Raw genomic sequence first — 16,824 nt, 5'->3', positions numbered from 1 at the left:
AAATAATAAAAAACGTTGTCCCATTTCGGAAAATTAGTGGTGAACCCCACTGCATGGAGGAAATGTTCCTCCAGTATTTTAATCCCGTAGAGATTGACAATAACACTGCAGCAAATTTCCTTATTACTTCCACAAGAATAAGATGTTAGAGAAGCCCAGCATTTACACATTACGCTAAAAAGAACTACTCTAAAAGAATAACTTTAAGTCCTAAAGAGTAGATGAAAAGTCCATTGTGGAACCATATTCTCTTATTCTCTTTGCAACCCCGTTATTTATTTTCCAACGTTCCCGTTTCTCAGCGTTCAACCACAGATCACTTCAGATTCCCAGAACATTCCACAATTAGTGGGGCAGATGGTAGAATAATCGTGCAACATTTTGATAAAAGCATTAGAGTAGACTTAAGACCTTCCTCTTTGACAGAGCTTATAGTTAGGGCTGAATCAGGTTTGCCCTGGTCCAGCCCCTTGATATGCTGCTATAGGCTTATAGCTGCCGGGGGACGTTTTAGGATGCACTGAGTACCTATCTCCTCTTTTTTCTCTCCTTAAGGATGAATTTTCATCTCTCAATCACACGTTACTAACTCTGCTTTCTCCCCGGAAGTCCTTTTGACTTTACGTCTCATGGGGTCATCGGACCCTATGAGACGGCATAGATCCTATCTGCCTGATGGATCGTCTGGGTCGTGGAATTCCTGCTCATGACTACGCCACTGTCCTGTTGAGACTCCGCCCACTGTTGAGACTCCGCCCTCCTCCTCCCACCGCCATCTGCCTGATGGATCGTGGAGGTCTCCATCGTGGAATATGCCTACTATGAACTATTCATACACTCTGTCATATTCATTGAATGTATTTTAACTCTAAATCTGTCCTTCTGTACACATTACATCTATTGCATCTGTCCATCCTAGGAGAGGGATCCTCCTCTGTTGCTCTCCTGCAGGTTTCTTCCCTTTTTTCCCCCTGAAGGGTTATTTGGGAGTTTTTCCTGGTCCGATGTGAGGTTTTGGGGCAGGGATGTCTATGTGTACAGATTGTAAAGCACTCCGAGACAAATTTGTAATTTGTGAAATTGGGCTATACAAATAAACTGAATTGAATTGAATTGAATTAAATTTGGTAGAGTTGTTCTCCAGAGGTATTTGGTCAAATCTGCCCGATTGGCCATTCAAAAATCCAAGATGGTGGCTATTTTTCAAGATGGCCGCCAATTGGGTCTCTAAAAATGTGTGTTCTTGTTGAAACTGTTTGTATTTCCCCGATTTGAATGGTCTTAGTGTCTATTCTTATGTTTCTAAGTAATCTGGAGCTAAACATGCTAATTTATTTGACTCGTGACCAAAATGTTGCTACATTTTCAAACATTTTTTAAATGTTGATTAAAAAATTCAAAGAATGCATTCAGAAATGAAGTTCCAGAGTTACCAGAAGCATTCACCAATGTTCTCCCAGCTTACATTAAAAAGAATCCCAACCCTCCACCAGCAGCATAAAATTCCCTCCCAACACCAGTCAATCCAGTCACACTTTACATTACATGTCATTTAGCAGACGCTTTTATCCAAAGCGACTTACAATAAGTGCATTTCAACCTAGAGTACAAACTAAGAACAACAAGAATACAGGAAGTAACATTTCCTCAACATAGTCGAACTACAAAAGTACCATAAGTAAGTGCTATTTAAGTGCCAAACAAGAATTTGCCTGATTGAAAGATGTTTAACTCACTGAAGATGTAGATAATGCTGCTTGCATAACATAGTCAGCCCATCATGGAGAGCAGAACAGAAGCCATCCATTTGAAGTTTGCATGTCAACACTGATGCCACTAATGTGAGACCAGGCTCACTCAGTTGCAACCATCAAGCATGTCCTATAGGGAAGGTTTGTGATACAGTGGCTATCCTTAACCGAGAGCAGACACCTGTTGTTTCTGCTGATCAACCGCTGTATGCTCTGGCTAAACAAATCCAATGGCAGTGGCCTGGTTATGGAGAGGACAAGTTGGTAATAATGTTTGGTGGACTTCACATTGAGATGGCTCTACTGAGATCTTAGGGAACTCTTCTACAGGACAGCGGTTGGACCAGTGCCCTTGTGGAAGCAGGAGTGGAATTAGCAAGACGCAAATAATCTTGGCTTTCGCGCATGCGCAGCGTAACCCGTTAACGCCGAAACGTAAACATGTACACGAAGGTACAGGCATTTCAACATGTATTTATTAATGACTTGGTTGTATGTATGTGTACTTTGAACTTATGTTATATGTAAAGTTCTCAATAAAGGTCTTTCTGCATTTCCTCTGGCGCGCCACCTGTATTAGCACTGCGCTCCAATAGTGCCTCACAGTTTGAGAACCACTGGTCTAGCTTCATATTGACCACATACAGACAGGAGTATCAGCAGTCACTAGATGTCTTCTCCAGGATCCGTACGGTCATGGAAAACTTGGAAAAGTCATGGAATTTTAAAATGGTAATTTCCAGGCCTGGAAAAGTCATGGAAAATACTTAAATCACAAAAGTTTTAGATGTTTTTGGAGATTTCAAACAGGATGTTGCCTGTAATAAATTAACTTTGTACAAAAAGGGTTAAAAGAAGTACAAAAATGGATACACAGTTAATACTTTTCATTGAGACCGTGGGGGTCTATCGTCTTTAGCCTGTGTATCCATTTCCTCCTTCAAGGGTTAGGGTCACCTTCTCTTTGGTGACCAGTTCTCTCTCTGCAGAGATGTCTCATATCACATGTTCCATCAGGCTGTTAACTGAATCCTGATCCAGGACAGCCTGGACTGCTTTTGAGCTCTTGATCATCCTTCTCCATAGGTTCTACTGCCCGCATATTAGCTCCATGGACCTCTCAGCTGGGCATGAAAGGCGTCTCTAAAGATGGTGGCACCGCCCTCTCTCTTGGATGCATCTTTAATTGTGTTCTTATCTCCCTCGAGTGACGGCACGAATCCCGTTAGTCAGTTTTTAGATAAGTATGTTAAAGACATCCTCAAACATCCAAATATCACTATATATGAGTAATTAGCTTAATCTTTATTTAAGCTTTTGAAGGTTTGTTGTTTTTCTCAAATCTTGAACTTTTGAAGAATTAACACCAGGTTCTGGTCATGTCTGACACTGAAAGCAATGTCTTTAACTGCTTTGACTGAAGCTTTTGTTTCAAAATGTTCCACAACATTTCAAAGCAGCAAAAATGTTGTGGAACCCACATTAAATCATTAACATTATCAGAAAACCAGTGATGGGTTTTCAGGCATCTAACTTGGAGCCTTACAGTAGGCGACTCCCCCCGTTTGCCCTGCTGAGGTAGCCGAGGGCAAAAACATAGCACTACATTCCTCCCACTCGCTCAGTGCAGCGGTACTGACAACAAATGAATGAAATGCCCTCTTTAAATGACTGTGGTGAAGCATTAGATATAAAATAAGGATGGCATCATTTTGAATGCTCAAGAGTTTATTTTTGATCGAGTCCTACATACTACTAATACTTAAAGCACCAGATGTGTATTATTATTCCGCAAATAACAATACGCGCAAACAAATACAAAACTTCCTCCAGAATGTTTTCTAAAACTACTGCCCAGCTGTTTTGGGATATTATTGAGTCTTATTAACGAATTAAACAATGGATTATTGACCCAGTTTAAAGGTTTTTGGTTGTGGGGTTCCATTTGGATCGTGATTTTGCCTTGCTAACAAGCTAGCGCCAGCCTCAGTAGCATTGTGTCTCGCCATTGTGAAATGTCTACTGTAATGTGTACTATAATTAGGCGATTAACAAATGAATCATCCCTTCTGTGGTATTCACAAAAGCCTGCTGAAAATCACTTTATATTTATAGACATAGAGTACATTGTCTCTTTCTGGGGCATTGCACCTGAGATTTGTGATTATAATTGAATTTCAGCCACCGATTGCCTTAATAAATCCCAGTGTACAGAGAGATCGTGAGTGTTTATCGGTGCGTCAAATAGCAGTGAGGCTACACCGGCTCCCTGGTCTGACCTCCAGGAATATAAACTGTGGCCTTTTTTTCCTCTTTCTCTGAGTTGTGGCGTCCTGTAGCGGGGGTCAAGAGACCAGATGCACACTGCACTCCGCTCCCCATGTAGTGCACAGCGGGGGCCACGAAACACTCGACATGGGGACTGCACTGTAAAAACGACCTCATGCCGAGCAGGTAAATGGATGCTTGGAGGTGTGTGTGTGTGTGTGTGTGTGTGTGTGTGTGTGTGTGTGTGTGTGTGTGTGTGTGTGTGTGTGTGTGTGTGTGTGTGTGTGTGTGTGTGTGTGTGTGTGTGTGTGTGTGTGTGTGTGCGATCCTTTTCTTCTTGTTACCTCCCACAGTCACTGGATGCATTCAGGGAGCCTCGGCCATCCCGAGAGAGCTGGACCGCCGTCGTTGCCGTCGCTTACGATCTGATCGATCCCGGAGGGCTAACGGGGATAAACACGCTGATTCACGTCAGCGGGATTCGCTGCTCGCCTCTCATCGCCTTTCGACCCCGATCCGACCCGCACGCCATCGGATGAAACTTGCCCTTCTCGGAGACGTTGTACTTTTATTTTGTTGTTCTCGCAGAGATCTCGGGCCTGCAACGACTAATGGGAAGAGTTGGTGACGAATGACAAATTCACTGCAGGATGGACATCCTTTTTTACCCACAAAAAAACAGTTACCATGGTGATGGCGATGGCAACCTGTTTTTTCCTAACCCAAACCCACGTGGTTCTGTTGCCTTAACCTACAACAAACTTTATTTTGTGGCCTTTTCCCGGCTTCAAAAGGTTGACATAGTTCCGGCTAACGCCGACAAGTCATTTTAACACAATCAGAGTTTGAGCTGGTTGACATGAGCTGGTTGTTTACAAATAAACTGCAATAAATGAAACTTGAAGGTCAGTCGCCTCTTATCGATCGGATCCAGTCGGCTTCATTCGTTCTTTCTCTCTCGGAGCGGAAAAAGTTACAGGACAAATATGTGACGGAGCGTGTGAGGGGCGAATGCTGCTGCTGTCAGGTTGAGACTGCAGCTCCTGTGACCTCGGGTGGCCGGGGGTGACTTGTAGTGGTCGGGGGTGACTTGGGGTGGCCGGGAGTGACCTGGGTTGACTTGGGGTAGCCGGAATTACTTGGGGTGACTTGGGGTGAGTTGGGGTGACTTTGGATGGCCGGGGTGATCTGATTGTGACCTGGGGTGTCTTGGGGTTACTGAGGTGATTGGGGTGGCTGGGATGATCTGGGGTGAACGGGGTGGCTGGGGGTGGCCGGGAAGACTTGGGGTGGCCGGGGTGATCTGATTGTGACCCGGGATGACCGGGGATGATTTGGAGAGGCTGGTGTGACTTGGGGTGACTTTGGATGGCCGGGGTGATCTGATTGTGACCTGGTGTGACTTGGGGTTACCGGGGTGACTTGAGGTTATCGGGGTGACTTGGAGTGGCCAGGGTGATCTGATTGTGACCTGGTGTGACTTGGGGTTACCGGGGTGACTTGAGGTTATCGGGGTGACTTGGAGTGGCCAGGGTGATCTACGTAATATTTCAAAAATCAGGCACATCTTGTCTCAAAAAGATGCAGAAAAATTGGTTCACGCGTTCGTTACTTCGAGACTGGATTACTGCAACTCCTTATTAGCAGGCTGCTCTAATAAATCTCTTAGGTCCCTCCAGTTGATCCAGAATGCTGCAGCTCGTGTTCTCACTAAAACTAAGAAAAGAGATCACATCACTCCTGCACTAGCTGCTCTGCACTGGCTCCCAGTAAAATCAAGAATCACTTTTAAAATTCTTCTCTTAACCTACAAAGCCTTGATTGGTGATGCTCCATCATATCTTAAGGAGCTTGTCGTACCATATTGCCCCACTAGAGAGCTACGCTCACTAAATGCGGGACTACTTGTAGTTCCTAGAGTCTTAAAAAGTAGAATGGGAGCCAGAGCCTTTAGTTATCAAGCTCCTCTTTTATGGAACCAGCTTCCAATTTCAGTCCGGGAGGCAGACACAGTCACCTCGTTTAAGAGTAGACTTAAGACCTTCCTCTTTGACAGAGCATATAGTTAGGGCTGAATCAGGTTTGCCCTGGTCCAGCCCCTTGATATGCTGCTATAGGCTTATAGCTGCCGGGGGACGTTTTAGGATGCACTGAGTACCTATCTCCTCTTTTTTTTGTTTTTTTTGTTTTTGTTTTTTTCTCTCCTTAAGGATGAATTTTCATCTCTCAATCACACGTTACTAACTCTGCTTTCTCCCCGGAAGTCCTTTTGACTTTACGTCTCATGGGGTCATCGGACCCTATGAGACGGCATAGATCCTATCTGCCTGATGGATCGTCTGGGTCGTGGAATTCCTGCTCATGACTACGCCACTGTCCTGTTGAGACTCCGCCCACTCCTCCTCCCCACCGCCATCTGCCTGATGGATCGTGGAGGTCTCCATCGTGGAATATGCCTACTATGAACTATTCATGCACTCTGTCATATTTATTGAATGTATTTTAACTCTAAATCTGTCCTTCTGTACACATTACATCTATTGCATCTGTCCATCCTAGGAGAGGGATCCTCCTCTGTTGCTCTCCTCCAGGTTTCTTCCCTTTTTTTCCCCCTGAAGGGTTATTTGGGAGTTTTTCCTGGTCCGATGTGAGGTTTTGGGGCAGGGATGTCTATGTGTACAGATTGTAAAGCACTCCGAGACAAATTTGTAATTTGTGAAATTGGGCTATACAAATAAACTGAATTGAATTGAATTGAATTGTGACCCGGGTGACTTGGTGTGACCTGGGGTGGCCAGGGTGAGCAGCTTTTCAAATGGTGTTGTGCTGTCTTATCCCACATGAGGCCTTTTGTGTTGTGAGGACGTAAGCGGTAATCTGCTGGGACTCTTTAGTCAGACTCAACGTATTGGGGTCGGTATAAGTTAGCTCCGCATCACCTTAACGGTGATCGCCGCACGCTGACGACGACCAAACCGTGGCGTGTGGACTGACGTTCTCTCAGCGCAACACAAAAAATAATCTCCGACTCGGGGATCCATGTCTGTACTTTGTCCCCACGTGACGTTGCACACGCCTCGCTGGCAGGATTAAAGCCACGATGGCTCACTTAAAGTGTGGCCTCCAACCGCCAAATGGTGAGTGGGTGGAGCTTTCAGATATGTGTTCACGGAAGAAAGAATAACACCTCTCTCGCAGAGCTTTTGTACGCCGTTTTATTTATGCAACACACACACACATTTTCTCCTCATAGAACATGCCGTGAGGCTTTGCCGGCCTGGTGGGATCACCATCTAAATGCACCTCTTGAGTAACAGGAAGTTATATAGTGCATCTCACCAAAGAGTGACATTATTGTTGAGGATTGCTTAATTAAAAGAGCGTCTTAAAATTAAATTTTTACAATTTGGTAGTTGTAGTATTATATGAATAATATATTGCAATGCAATAAGTAAAAAAGCAAATGTTATGTGCCTGAATCCGGCCCCTTTAAAATATTCTGTCGATGCATGAGGAAGCCGTTTAATTCAACCAATTTGACAAACTCCAAATTATTACGGCTTACATCTATTTTTCAAATAAAGCCAGCACATTAACTGGAGAGAACACAGCCGTCCCCGAGATCAGGAAGTGATTATGCCCTCCTGCATTTTAAGCCAGTTTCCACCTTTCCTGGCAGACAGTTATTCCCAGAATAATGCCACCGTATTAATGGTTTAGCAGAGCCGGCATACAGGCCATAGAAGATACACATGGGAAATATGGTGCATGAGGCTTTTGTTGGAGTTATTTCTGTAACGGTTTGAGTGCTGTGCGTTCATATTTGTGGCTGCTGTGTATTTCAGACTCGGCTCCACTCCTGGAACACAAGCATCACTCTCCTCTCGTGTGCTTCTCTTCTCCATTATGAATGTGCCAGTCTTCAATATGGCAGCGGGAAAGCCGGTCGGGAGCGGATTTTTTGTTTGGCTTTGGCGAGTGCCGCCGGCCATCTTTACATCCCATTCCTCTTAATCTCACCGCCGTGTGGGACGAGGTCGGCTCTCGGGTGAGACTGTGCTGTGTTGAAAAGTAGAAAAATTCCTCAAATGTATACATGGAATAAAGTATTTGCTTAGAGGGCGGCGGACAGCAGTGTGTCGTGGTTACACGGCCTGGACGTCTCGACTCACTGTCACCCTCTGGAGGTACAAAGGCCGTTAAGTACGATGGTTCTCAAATGGTGGTACGTGTACCCCCTAGGGATACATGAAGGAACTCCAGGGGGTACGTGAGATTAAAAAAAAAAAAAACATGTTTCAAATTATTTCAATTCAGTTTAATTTATATATATCACAAAATCAAAAATTACGCATCAGCAAGGCCATGACAGGAGGCATCAGACGTGAAGTCACAAAGACTCCAGGGAGGAATTCGAGTTATTTATTTCTGATGGAGAGATGAAATGCATCCATTGGGAGAGAGAGAAGAGGAGATAGGTGCTCAGTGTATCCTAAACGTCCCCCAGCAGCCTATAGAAGCATCTCTAGGTCTGGACCAGGTGAACCTGATTCAGCCCAGACTATAAGACTATCAAAGAGGAACGTATTGAGTCTACTCTACATGATGTAACTGTCCATAAATCCATTCAAAAATCCTTTAAAGTAGTAAAGTGTGAGCTCATAAACAGATTTTTATATATTCTATATTAAATCAGACACTGATGGCACAGTGTTGTGTATTACATCTTTTTTTTCAGCCAAAAATGCATTGTGCTGGATAGGGAGTGCTTGGCTGAAAAAATATTGTACATTGGGTACGTGACTGAAAAAGGTTGAGATATCTCCACAGAGGCGTCTTCAAGACTGGGACCTCTTCAGAGTCTGTGGCTCGTATTCAGGCCACATCTTACATATCGCACCTTTCTTAACCAAAGTGCTTTTTGTTACCTAAACCCTGAAACCGGACCACTGACGGGACCCACATGTGGACCCGGCTCCTGGTCTCACAGTCCTGGGCGTCGGCATCGATCCAGCATCCAATGAAAAGCCACTTCCAGCTGCTCAAGTTACGTTTGAAGAGAACCGACGGACAAATTGAGGAGGGTAAAGAACGGAGGATGCTTCTGGGGTGAATACGGTGAAGCACGGCGATGACCTCTGACCCCTGCTTCTCCCCCCGGGCCTCTTGAACTCTCATCGAAAAGGTCAAAATGACAGGTACGCCGTCGAGGATTACCCGCGGTGTGGAAGTGGGGACCTTTTATTTAAAATTCATGAGGCAAAAGAAGCACGCGCCATTAAATACAGATAAGAAATTACAATTTTGCTCAACAGAAATGCACTTTTCCATTTTTTTCCATGACAAATATTCACATTAAAACGATGGGAGCGTGATGATGGAACAATTCCCATTAGTGGGAGTAAGCTGCTAAGCATATAACCATATGTATGTGGATATATAGACGTATATATACATGTATATACAAATATACATGTGTGTATAAATACATGTATATATATACACACATGTGTATATATGTATATATGTATACATGTATATATATACATACATGTGTATATATTTATACATGTATATATGTATACATAAATACATGTGTATATATGTATACATGTGTATATATATGGATACAGATACACTACCGTTCAAAAGTTTGGGGTCATTCAGACAATTTCGTGTCTTCCATGAAAACTCACTTTTATTTATCAAATGAATTGAAAATTGAATAGAAATATAGTCAAGACATTGACAAGGTTAGAAATAATGATTAATATTTGAAGTATTAATTTTGTTCTTCAAGCTCAAAGGAAGGCCAGTTGTATAGTTTATATCACCTGCATAACTGTTTTCAGCTGTGCTAGCATAATTGCACAAGGGTTTTCTAATCAGATATTAGTCTTCTAAGGCGATTAGCAAACACAATGTACCATTAGAACACTGGAGTGATCGTTGCTGTAAATGGGCCTCCATACACCTATGGAGATATTTCATTAGAAACCAGACGTTTCCACCTAGAATAGTCATTTACCACATTAACAATGTATTGTGTGTATTTTTGATTAATGTTATCTTTATTGAAAAAACAGTGCTTTTATTTGAAAAATAAAGACATTTCTAAGTGACCCCAAACTTTTGAACGGTAGTGTATATCTACATATAGACATCAAAAACCAAACTGTGTAAGAAAAAGAAACGTTTATGCAATTAAAATGTACATTTAATTTTGAAACCGAGCTCTTTATGCGACACAGATTGGTTCCGACACGTTTATGGCAATTGGGGAAATTAATTGCCGTGGATTTTGTGTTCAACGCTTTTATGCAATGAATATTCTTTCGGTACGGATCTTGGCCACGAGTCACCTTCAACGCTCTGAGCCACCCTTTGCCTCCAAGTTGAGTAAGATCCAGTAGTTTAGGAATAAAAATACAAATAAAAGATCTAACATGCTTCAAAGAAACCCAGCTATAGCCTCGGCCTCATGACTCCATCATTTGATGTTTAATGGGAAAGTGCATTTCTGTTGACCTTAATTGTAATTTCTTATCTGTATTTAAGGGCTCGTGATTCTTTTGCCTCTTGAATTTTAAATAAAGGTCCCCGTGTCCACACCGCGGGTAATCCTCGACTGCGTATCTGTCATTGTGACCTTTTCGATTAGAGTTCAAGAGGCCCGGGTGGAAGCAGGGGTCAGAGGTCAGATACATAGCCGTGCTTCACCGTATTTATCCCATCAACATGCCCGGTGCTCCAGCAGCGTGCTGTGAAACGAATTAAATCTCTTTATGCAAATTCAAGGCGAGACCCCTCAGGCCAAAACATTGTTTTCTCATGCATCACGCGCTCAATTTGAACGTTTTCTTCTTTTTTTTTTATGTCCATTTGACTCTCATTGAATGTCTCGTTTCAGACAGGTGGGAAGAAAATATCCAGAATACACGTCACATTTTAGTTTAATATTTTATAAATTGTCCGTGTGCGTCGGTGGATTTCTTTAGATGTATGCATATTTAAACATAACTTTTCAAAAAGCTTCCCCCTCTTCACCTGTAGGGTCTTCAACATGTATGTGATATTTAAATACTTTCCTTTAAAGGCTGTTTTCTTTAAATGAGATTTTTCTCTCGGACTCTGAGCCACAGATTTCCAGGCTGTTGGCTCATGTAGCATTTATAGCCTGATTTAAACAACATTTTACAACTAATAAACGTGTAAAACAAAAATATAATTGCGTAAATTGAAGCGATCAACCGAGGAGGAGACATGGTGAATTCTATTTGTAAATTATTAATTTTCTTTCTCCTCTCAGGTAAATAAAATTACATAAAACACACGTTTCAATGTTCATGAATGTCGTGTTTTTAAAGAAAAGTTATGATACTTGAGGCTGACTTATTTAAAGCTGAAGTCGTAGTTGAAATTGAAATAATTTTTACTAATAAAGTGCGACCAGTGAATGGAATATTTTGTAAATTCTTAAAAAAGGCGGCGGGGATATTTCAAAAAGGGGGCGGGGACATTTTAAAAGGGGGCGGGGACATTTCATGCCCAGAAAACTAATGGTGTGTTCACACCGGACGCGTCGAAATTTCGACACGCGTCGAGATTACATGCAAAGTCAATGCACAGCTGCGTAGAAGCTGCGTAGAAGCTGCGTAGCTGCGTATTTTCCAGCGAGCAGCGCGTCAGACGCGTTTGAAGCAGCACGAACAGAGGGTTTGCCGCGGGGCGAACAGAGCGAACAGACGCAGCTCGTCGACGCGCGAGTTGAAATTTCCCAACTCCGGCAGCAAAAACGCGTGAGTCATAGTTGCGTCAGCCTATCAGCGTTGAGCAGCTCCGCTCGTCATCGTTCTGCCGGTTGAAAGAATGGAGGAAAAGATTATTGTCGCCGTTTGTGGGCACCCCGAACTTTATGACACGACTCTTTTGACTTACCGAAACCGGAGCTATAAAGATAAAGCGTGGAACAAGGTCGGAGAAGCCGTTGGACTACCTGGTAAGTTTTGAATGTATGTATTTGCTTTTATTCTAGCTATTTGTTGTACTTTACTATCAACCAACCGCCGTCATGAGTCACGTGACCAGCTGGACGGAGATGGCAGCATAAAGCTCAGCTCCTAGCCCAACCTTGTCAAATAGTTGTTTAATTGGTTCCAACCTCGATATTTTATACTTTTTTGTTTGAGAAAGATAGTTAAAGTAGAATGGCAGGCAAAGGCAGATCTCAACGCAACAATACTGATGCCATTGCAGAGGCAGTGCTGGAGAAACAGAAAAGCTACTTCGAGCCATGCTTTGCTCGGATCCAACAGGTGGGGATCGACAACGACGAGAAGCTAATTGCTATCCATGCACAGCTAGCATCTCTCACTGCGAGCCTTGGCTCTATCAGGTCTGAGGTGGACAGCCTAAGAACTACGGTGGAAAGTAACTCAAGCGCTCTTGACAGCCATGACCACGCTTTTGAAGAGCTGGAAGTGAAGCTAGCAGATATGGAGGACAGAAACTGAATGTGCAATATTCGTGTCATTGGTTTGAAAGAGGGGCTAGAAGGCTCTAGCGCTACCCAATATCTCTCGCGCTCCCTGTCTGAGTGGTTCCCACAACTGGCAGATCTTCAGATCGATATTATGAGAGCTCACCGAATCTACAGTGAACGGAAGAATAATGTCACAACTAATCGCACGTTGATTTTCAACGTGCTTCGCTACACAACCAGGCAGGCGATTCTTCGGGCTGCGCGGAAATCGCCTCCCACCATCGATGGTCGGAAAATTCGCTTCTCCCCGGATTACAGCAACTACACAGTCAAACGCCGCCAAGCTTTTCGTCAAGCTATGGATTCAGCTCGCACCAAGGCTCTTGACTTTTTCCTGCTCTATCCGGCAACCCTGAAGATCAAGGAAGGCACCCAGTATAGAGCATTCATCTCCGCTGAAGATGCTGAGAAGTACGTGAGTCGAGCTCCCTCTCGCCCGCATACTGCAACGGAGACGACCGACGGACCGGCTGCTAACAGGAACGACGAGAACGCATTGGAAGAAGTGCAGGATTAAACTGTCTACCTGACGAGAATGGACCCTCGGTTTGTCTCAATATCCCAGTTCTAGTGTTGTTACATTGTTGTCTGCTTTATAGAGACGGAATGCCATATTGAACTGTCTTCCTATAGCCTAGCCTGCTCGCTAGGCTTGTTAGGCTAAAATAAGTTAACTACTAGGCCATTACGCCTTCGTTTTTTCTGCTTTTTACTTTTGACGAGGAATCTGTTTATTTTACGTTAATTTAATGTGGAACCAATTAATGTTGTAAACCAGGTACATATGGGCTATGTGTTCCTTTTTACTGCCCCATATCCACTCTGGATCACAGACCTATTTTGAGTGTTAGCTTTCTAGCTATGTTTCCCCCGCCTCCCCCTTTGTTTCATTGTCATGTCCGTCCGTGTTCCCTGTCTTGCGTGATTGGTGTTGTGAGGGACCCAGCTTTGGATGCAATATTGTTCGGATTCAACGAGGTGAAGGGCGGTAGCAATATGCTTCTCCACGTGTGCCTACACTTAGAGCGCAGCCTTTTTGATAATGGGTGATCTTACATTTTTAGTTTGGAATTGTGGTGGACTGAATGCCCCTCATAAACGAACCAGCTCTTTAGGCTTACTAAAAAAGAGGAACGTTGACATTGCATTATTACAGGAGACTCATTTGCTGCAGGCTGATACCGGCCGTTTAGCCAATAGATTCTATCACACAACTGCGTCTTCCTCAGCGAGCACAAAAACGAAAGGAGTAGCCATTGTTGCAAAACGAAATCTCCCACTTAAAGTGCTGTCTTCTTGGTCAGATGATACAGGCAGGATTGTGATCTCCGTGATAGAATTCAATACTCGGAAGATTGCTCTAGTGTCAGCTTATGCGCCGAATGTTTTTGATGGAAACTTCTATAATACGCTCACCAAACAAATGCTGGAGTTAACGGACTGTTCCTTCATTGTTGGTGCGGATTTCAATGCTGTTTGGGACCCACATATTGATCGGTCGAATGCAAAGGCCACAGGGGTGCAGGCTCAGGCCACAAATGCTCTGAAGTCATGGGCCAACAGTTTAGGGCTTATAGATACCTGGCGCGCAGTGAACCCCACCTGTAAGGATTACTCCTTCTTCTCAGGTAGACATAAATCTTTTTCCAGAATAGATTTTCTTTTTGCAACCCCCCATTTATTCAACTCAATTGATAAAGTGGTGTTACTTCCAATGGCACTATCTGACCATAAAGGGGTCTTTTGCTCCACCACCCTAGGCCGACTGTCTCAACGTGCTGCTAGATGGCGTTTCAATACCTCTTTATTAAATAATGAATCCTATGTCACACAATTTATTGCAGAATTCCAGACGTTTGCAGAAATTAATGTTGGCTCTGTAGAAGACCCAAGGATTCTGTGGGACGCAATGAAAGGTTTTATTAGGAGCAATACCATTCTATTCTGCTCTAACGCACGCAAAGCTAGGACACTCCAACTGCAAAACCTTGAATCTGAATTCACCAGATTAGACTCATTGATGCAAACAAACTTTACTGACCAAATAGCTTTAAAACGATCACTAGTTAAGAAGGAAATAAACAACATTCTGAAACGCAAATCTGAATTCCTAATTCATAGAACGCGACAGCGCTATTACTTCCAGGGTGCTAGACCGAGTCATTTACTTGCCATGAGAATCAGGTCAAGTGACCATTTTTCAGATATTCCGGCTGTTAAATCTTCAGATGGCAATATCAGAACTGACCCTGTTGAAATAAATAAATCTTTTCAGACATTTTATTCTAATTTGTATCAATCAGAGGTTACTTTGGATAAAATCCACTGTGACGGATGGTTAAATCAACTTGACTTGCCCAAGTTATCAGTAGAGGAATCAGCTGACTTAGACAATTTGGTCACTAGAGACGAACTAAGAATGGCAGTACAGAATATGCAAAGGAACAAATCACCAGGTTTTGATGGGATCCCCCCTGAATTTTATGTTACTTTTTGGGAACAGTTGGGTCCATTCCTTCTTGACATGATTAACTTCTCTATTGGAAAGGGTGAATTCTCAAGGGATGTTAACACAGCTCTGATATCCTTACTCTTGAAAAAGGATAAGGATCCTACAGAGTGCTCTAGCTATTGTCCTCTTAGCCTGTTAAATTCTGATTTAAAAATATTTGCTAAACTACTAGCCCGTCGTCTGGAGTCTCATATGTCAAAATTAATAAACTCTGACCAAACAGGATTCATAAAAACGAGATTGGCAGCAGATAATGTTAGACGCCTTCTCCACATTATTGATGCTGCAGAAGACAGTAAGACACCAATGTCACTTCTCTCTCTTGACGCAATGAAAGCTTTTGATAGACTTGAGTGGCCATTCTTATGGTCAGTCTTAGAGGTGATGAGCTTTGGTAACACTTTCATTGGCATGATTAAAGTCATGTATTCTAACCCTTCAGCCCAAGTCTTAACAGGACGCACCTTCTCCTCTTTGTTCCCTGTTTCCAGACCTTCACGCCAAGGTTGCCCCCTGAGTCCTGCACTATTTGTCCTCTCCCTTGAGCCTCTGGCTCAAGCCATTCGCCAATCTGTCGTGGTGTCACCAATATGCATTCGAAATACGCAGCATCACCTCTCATTGTTTGCAGATGATGTGATGGTCTTTTTGGAAAACGCCTCTGTCTCTTCCACATCTTCTATCCTTATGCGAGGAGTATGGAAGCTTATCAGGCTTCAAAATTAACTGGTCAAAGTCTGCTTTACTCCATCTAAACGAATCTGCATGCAATTCAATCATCTCTGCCAACATCCCCATTGTTAAACAGTTTAAATACTTGGGTGTTGAGGTTTTTCCTTGTTTAAACAAGATTATTAAGCATAACTACTCTATTGCTCTGAACAACATATTGAAAGATATGGAAAAATGGATGAGTCTCCCTATGTCTATTCAAGCCCGTATCTCTGTGGTTAAAATGAACATCTTACCCAGGATTAATTTTGTGAGCTCTATGCTACCTCTTTCTCCTCCTTCTGACTACTGGCATAAATTAGAGGCAGCAGTATCGAAATTCATTTGGAAAGGCAAGCGGCCACGACTTAAAAAGTCTACTCTACAGAGGAGAAAGGAGAATGGTGGTCTTTCAGTTCCCAACTTTAAACTCTATTTTTTGTCTTTTGTCTTAAGGCCTCTTCTTACATGGTTTGACCCGGATTCCTCAGTGTGCTGGCGTGCTTTAGAAAGTGCTCTGACAGAACCATGGTGACTTCATGACGTTCTTTTTGCCAATATCTCTAACAAACAGTGCCAGCTGCGCTTTGGCCCCATTGTCTCTCATCTTATCAAAACCTGGAGATTGGTTGAAACATATTGCCATGTACCATGCAATTGGCATACACTTTCTCCACTATTCAACAATAAAGCTCTCCTGATTGGTGGGAGGCCTATAACAGCTCCGCATTGGGAACAGAGGGGGGTTCATTATCTAAAAGACATTTTTAACGAGACTGGCTTGTTATCTTTTACTGACTTACAAAATGCATTCAGTCTACCACGTTCCTCATTTTCCTTTTACCTTCAATTAAGATCAGCACTCAAGGCATATGGTGTCCCCTGGCAGAGAGCTTTGCCCATCCATCCTATCCGGAAATTATTTACAATGCAGGCAAAAACCAGCGGTATGGTATCTAAGCTCTATCAGTTTTTGGTGACACCTGGCCGCCTCAGCCTTCCTATTGAGAGGGTCTGGGAACGTGATTGCCCAGACTTGG

The sequence above is a fragment of the Pseudoliparis swirei genome, chromosome 13, assembly GCF_029220125.1.
Source record: "Pseudoliparis swirei isolate HS2019 ecotype Mariana Trench chromosome 13, NWPU_hadal_v1, whole genome shotgun sequence".
NCBI classification, from domain to species: Eukaryota; Metazoa; Chordata; class Actinopteri; order Perciformes; family Liparidae; genus Pseudoliparis; species Pseudoliparis swirei.
Note: the sequence above shows the minus strand (reverse complement) of the source record.